This window comes from Pseudorca crassidens, chromosome 4 (genome assembly GCF_039906515.1).
Source record: "Pseudorca crassidens isolate mPseCra1 chromosome 4, mPseCra1.hap1, whole genome shotgun sequence".
Lineage (NCBI taxonomy): Eukaryota > Metazoa > Chordata > Mammalia > Artiodactyla > Delphinidae > Pseudorca > Pseudorca crassidens.
The window spans coordinates 61039735-61046276 of NC_090299.1; the positions used below are offsets into that span (position 1 = coordinate 61039735).

General features: G+C 43.7%; 1 protein-coding gene across 3 annotated transcripts in view; it reads right to left on the reverse strand.

Annotated features, from left to right (window-relative positions):
• ARAP2 (ArfGAP with RhoGAP domain, ankyrin repeat and PH domain 2) overlaps window positions 1-5634 on the reverse strand; it is a 199542-nt gene extending 193908 nt beyond the window's left edge. For 2 of the 3 annotated variants that reach the window (XM_067735692.1, XM_067735690.1), the window contains exon 1: window positions 5257-5634. The gene's annotated coding sequence lies outside the window, so the exon portion shown is untranslated. Of the gene's footprint in view, window positions 1-114; window positions 284-5256 lie in introns of all 3 variants that reach the window. The other variant, XM_067735691.1, reaches the window with a different exon arrangement.
• Window positions 5635-6542: the final 908 nt, after the last annotated feature.

Consider the following 6542-nt stretch of genomic DNA (forward strand, 5'->3'; position numbering starts at 1 on the left):
CTGTAAATTATTCTCCTAATAAACCTACAAAGCACTTCACACAGCAGTAAACATAGTTTTATTAATTTAGTAAAATATAGATGTGGTTATAGTAGCGAGAATGATGATTTTTACCTGAAGACTTTTGGCTTGGTACAAGCACAGTGATGACCAGTGATCCCAGCTCTGCCATGTGACGCCTGCATAAACTTCGGAAAGTTCCTTTATTTTTCTGAGTCGCACTGTTGTCACTGTTGTCATCTGGAAGCAGTGATCTGTAAGCAATAATGCCTACCCCACAGGACTGTTTTGAGGATGAAATGAGTAAATGTGCATAAAGGTCTTAGTGCCTGGCAAGCAATAAGCATGTAATTATTGGCTGCTAGATGAAGAATAACTGAGGTTTGAGCTGAAAATAGCTAGGCTCCAGGCAGAAGCATTCTGCAGCTTGGATCAGGGAGAAAAGACTAAGTCACTTTCGGATTACTTTTTTCTGGGCAATCTGAAAGACAACTCTTTCAAAATCTAGAACTTAATATCCATTTCCACATCCGGTGAAGGCCAGTAGTGATCATTCCTTTCCTTATTCTGAGAAGTTATTACTAGCATAAGTAGTACCTGGGTTTAGGTGTTTTCAGTAACATCCTACTAGTTACGTGGCTTGAAAATCTTCCCAGCTTCAGTAAGTCTTTTCTCTTTCAAACTGTCCTTCCAGATTTGAATTGCCTAATGCTTGAGGCTTACTTTCAATTCTAATTCAGAGACCTTTAATGTGGGCCCATTAATTCTTGGTCAAGAATCTTCCTGAGTTCCTACAAGAGCAGGAGTGGGGATAATGAAAAGTCATAATAAGCCAAAACCGGCACCACTGTAGAGGACTCCTACCTGAGTGCCCCTAAAACCTGGGCAGCTGCCTCTGCCTGGTGCCAGCCCCCTCCTACCCCCTCTACAGTTTAGCCACATCTGTTTCCTGACAGCTGAAAGGAAAATCGGACCCTTTAGAATTCTTGATATGAGCACGGTACATACATATTCTTCAGGATTCTGTTCTATTTCATGCTACACTGAGCACAGCTTTAACATTTAATTGGCTGAGATAAAAACTAGCATGATATTATACTTCAATAAAAAGATTATAAAATGTATACTTATGATATATGCACTTTTATATATATCAATTTTATAATTTTAGTACAAATGTACACTCCACTATTTCTCTGAATTTGAGTCACATTTTTTTGACTAACAACCAGATGTTTCAAAATAGCCTACTGTGCATGGTTTCCTCTCTTAGCATTTATAAATAGTACCCTGACCTCTTTTCCAACTAAATTTGAGGGCTTATTCCTATTGGTTCTGTAATTATCAAAGTCTCTTTTTCTTAGGTAGAGGGTATCTCAGCAAATGTCCCTCACCTTATTGACTCATTTATTTACATTTATTCATTCAATAAATATTTAAGGAACACTAACTACTCTCTCAAAGATAACAGGGGGAAATATTTGCAGTTCAAGATAATACCTATTATCTCATTTGAGAACAGTGCTAAGTCCTATAAAGAAAGTGAAAATGCAATGTATTCTCTCCAAGAGTTTAAAATCTAAAGGGATAGATTAGACATGGCTGTAAGCAAGGGAAAATGGCATGCATATGATCAGTTCTTTACTAGTCAGTAAGTGCCAGTAAAGGAGGAACACCAAAATTGAGACTCGAATGTACTGAATAAAAGCATTTAAAGAATAATGATGAGCAAACTCAAGTTTTGTGACCTTGACTTACACATGGTTTATATTTTAAGTATTGTTTTATGTTTAATTACATACAGAAGTAGTACCACCATCTTTGAAGAATGCCAAGGAACTCCAAAAATCTCAAATCAACTCCATGAATATAAGTGAAATATGCAGCAATTCAGAACTCTGAGGATGGAGTGATCAGTGAAGGAGCTATGGAGGGGAATTTCACGATGTATGGGAAGAAACGTAGCAGGTGAAGACAGCTGTATCTCAAGTAGAAGGAATGACACAAAGTGGGCTGTGAGGGAGCTGTCTTCAGGCAATCAAGGAGACGAGAATAGCTGGGAAGGACCTAGGGTTCAACAGGTAATGAAAGGTGATGACAGAAAAGGAAGCTGGAAGTGGCCATGGATGGGCTTAAATATTGTGAACTTCATCAAGATACCATGCAAGTGTCTTGGCAACTACTTTCACCACAACCACCCCCAGGAGCCCATCACCTGATAATCAGCATGGAGACCACACTTCTCTTCTACCTTTCCCTGATCATCTTTCCAACTCCAAACTGATTAAACCATTCTCTCGTCTTCCTAAAGCTATGTAATGTAACCAAAAGTCCTTTTTTTTTGCATCCTACTTTTTTTGCATCCTACTTTTATCTTCTTTGTTCCTTCCTGAGTATTCCCTCACCTACTCATCCACCAGGTACACAAATAGTATAACACAGAAAAATAATTCTCCCCACCTCTTCACTAGTAGTTTTTACCCCTGAAGCTGCTCAAAATGATTACTCCAGTCCATGTCCGAGCTCCTTTGTTCCCTCTATAACATGGGTAAGGAAGTAAGTTTGTTCTGAGTCAAAACTGTAAAAATTTCACAGGTCAAATTTCTAATTAGAAAGGATCATGCAAAGAGAATACCATTGACCACTATTTCAATTAAGGAAATAGTGAGCAAAAGGTTTAGCTATAATATGTATTTAATCTAGCCAATACTTTAAAAAACCTAAAATGATAAACTACAGTGGTCCAGGACTTCACAGAAAAGATTGAGAAGACATCTCATAGCCTCTAGTCTCTCATCAATCACCTTTGGTCAGGGCTTCCCTCGTGGCGCAGTGGTTGGGAGTCTGCCTGCCAATGCAGGGGACACGTGTTCGAGCCCTGGTCCGGGAAGATCCCACATGCCGCGGAGCAACTAAGCCCGTGTGCCACAACTACTGAGCCCGCGCTCTAGAGCCCGCGAGCCACAACTACTGAGCCCACGTGCCACAACTACTGAAGCCCACGTGCCTAGAGCCCGTGCTCCACAACAGGAGAAGCCACCGCAATGAGAAGCCCGTGCACCGCAACGAAGAGTAGCCCCCGCTCTCCACAATCAGAGAAAAGCCCATGCGCAGCAACAAAGACCCAATGCAGCTAAAAACAATAAATAAATAAAATAAATTTATAAAAAAAAATCACCTTTGGTCAAAGATAAGAACTATTTCCAACATTAATAAGATGTTCTTTACCTAACTAATATTTTACAGAAAATTCCCAAAATCCCTCAGTTTAGAAAGTCCAAAAATTGGATTCAATGAATGAGCCAACAAACAAGGGGAAAAAAAACCAAAACACTTGTTAAAAGAAAACATTAAAAGAACCACTTGTTAAAAGCAATGGTTGTCATTTATAAGTAGCATTTTTATAGCATCTTGCACCAAACTTTCTCAAAGTTGCAAGGAGGTGGGATAGAAAGAAACAAAGCAAAAAGAAATAACTTCTCAACTATCATGAAGTTTACAACCCAGAGTCCTAAGCGAGTTTTTAAAACTTCAGTCTTATGGTGCTAATGTAAGAGTTTCCAAGAAAACTGCAATTCATTATAATCTTACTCCTATACTTGATCACAGTAAGTAGTTGAATTGAAAAGTACTCACTGAATATCTATGAGCCAAACACTGCTAGAAAGTTGTAGTGATGCTAGATGATTAAGAATTTGTTTTTAGAAGCAGATTCACAGATAATATAGAGAACAAACTAGTGGTTACCAGTGGGGAGAGGAACAGGGGAAGGGGTAATACAGGAGTAGGTGGGGGAAAAAAAGGGCTGTTATGGGATTATATGAAATCATGTGTGCGAATCTTCAGAAGCACTGTGAAGCACTATAGAATTCAAAGAATCTTTCATTCAAAAAAAAATTTAATACACAAGAGACATAGGAAAAATTCATATATGTATATATATGTGTGTGTGTGTGTGTGTGTGTGTGTGTGTGTGTTTAAATGTACCATCCGTTTCTCCTTTCAGGGGCAATCCATATAAAATCTGACAGGCTTACAGAGGAAGGAAAAAATACAAACACACACATGACCAGATAAATAAGTTTTAACAAGTCATTTGACTTCCCCTCTAGGTACATTTTAATTTAAATAAATCTTTTAGTACTGACAAATCAAGTCTATGTAAAACACTCTTGGTGTTAAGGCCCACCTTAAGTGCGTATGTGTTAAATATCTGTTTGAAAAGGAACCAGGGAGATATTTCCACTTTAGCCTCTAGCCTAGTTCCATGACCCATTTTACTTTTTTCTTTCTTTTTTAAACATAGTTGAACAGTGGAATGTCATTAGGATTTTCCCCTCAATATTTCTCTTGTATGGGCATAAAAGTCACAACTAAGAGTTCAAAAATATTTTTCTTTTTTTTTCCCCCCTTAAAAAAGTTAGCTTCCTTTTTAAAACAGCCATAACTTCATCTTCCAATTATTTATGGGCAATGTTCCATAAACTCGTCTGGGTGTAGAGTGCTTAAGTGCGGGGGGAAATCAATACTGAGCTTATAAGTACGATATTGTTATTGGTAATCACAGTGACATCCGATTAAATGTACTTTTAAAAATAGCTTACTTTTCAGTACGCTTCTTTTTTTTTTTAACCAAAAGGGTATATTCCACTGAGCAGCCTACTTCAAGGACAAGCTTGCAAAAAAAAAAAAAAAAAAGTTGCTGTCACCATACAAACCTGCGACAGCCTAAAATGTCACTATTCCACACAAACTAGCTTCTAACTTGCCTGTAATTATCAAAGATTATAGTTCACAATATCATTTCACAAAGCCTTCCCCCAAATCAAAATTGCTCCAGATCGCCGCAAGGAGGTGAAGGAAACGTTTAAGAAAACAAGCGAGGATGAATTTACTTTACTTAATGAGATAGGCAACCATTCTCCCAGGAGACTCTGTCTCCAAAAGTAAACGAGATCAATCTGGTAAACTCACTGTCGACAGCTCTCGAGTATAAGGTTGGGTTCAGGCAAGTGGAGGACAAATTATTGTAATTAAAGTTAATTAACAGGCCTGCCGTCTCAAAATGTAGAACAAGCAGGGTGCGGGGGAGCACGGAGATCCGAGCAAACTCATTATCTCTACCGAGAAAATAACCTGGTACCTGAAACTCAAGAAAGGGCAGCTCCTTTTCGAGGAAGGGGTCTAGTTGTCTAACCGGATTGTCACCCTCCCGAGTCAACTCCCATTAGTAAGCGGAGTTTTTGTGTCACTTACCCACTTCTGGTTTCCTTTTAGACGCCCACATGCGGGAGCGAAATCCAAGGGGCAGAAACAGGAGCCGAACACTTGGCGCTCTGGAAATTTACCCGGAAAGGTGCCGGAAAGCCCCGGCTCAGCCCGAGACGGTCCTCCCGCGCCGGTCGCGGCCCCGCCGACCAGCTCACTGCGGCCCTCGGGACTCGCCCTGCGCGCGGGCAGCGGACCTGGGAGGCGCGACGAAGCGCCGGCGTCTCTCCCGGCCGGTTCGATAGGTCCTCACCCGTCTGCCCCAGGCGCGGGGCCTCCTCCTTCCCTGTCCCCGCCAGCTGCCCGCACGGCGTCTGCTTCCAGGAGGCGGCCGCGCGGGCGGCGCTGTCACTCCGGCCGGCACGCCGCGACCGCCGCACCTGGAGGCGGGGAGCGCGGACCTGCGCGCAGCTCCGGAAGCGCCGCGCCCGCCGCCCGCGCCCTGCCCAGGTGCTTCGGCGCCGCGCCTCGGCCGCTTCCTCCCGGCCAGCGGGGGCGGGGAGAGGCGCCTGGCGTGGGGGCAGCGGGGCTCAGCGATCCGGGCAGCCGAGCCGGCCTCCCGGGTTCCACAGCATAGTTGGGTGGCTGACTCAGTCCGCCGCGACTTGGCCGCGCCTGGCACCCTCGCCACCTGGCGCACCTCGGCCCCGAGGCTCCCGGCGGGGTTGGACAAGCTGCGAGGACGCGTCCCGAAGCCCAAAGCGGCGAGGTCATGACCCTCCTGGGACGGAGATGCCCGTGACCCTACCCTGGCTCCGGACAGCCGGCCAGTTGGTTGGTCGGTACGCACTGATGGGTGGGTTGTCAAGTGGGCGGAACCTCACCACCACAGGTTATTCGTATTACTCTACTAAGTACTTTCCAGGTTGCCTCAGCGTTTCCCAAATTTAAGACTCATCTAGGGCGCTAATTTTCCCAGGCTGCTTCTGCGTAAAGTTACATTCGATGGGCCCGGGAATCTATTTACCAAGGCCCGTGCTGATTAGGCTGAATGCATTATATCGGATGCTCCTTCACGTCTCTGTGAGGAGGGGATTAATATTCCCGTTTTCTAATTGAGGAGTCTGCGGGGCAGAACAACTTGCCCAAGCAGACACAGCTTTAAGCGGTGGAGGTGATTTTCCATTTAGATCTGAACTAACACAGCCTCCTCATTGATTTTTTAAATTCCCTTTTCTTGTCTCCACGCTCCCCCCCCCCCCGCCCCCACCTCCGAGGGAAGGGATAACCCTGCCCTAGTCCTTCTGGCACCTGAGATTGTTAGATCCGGGAAA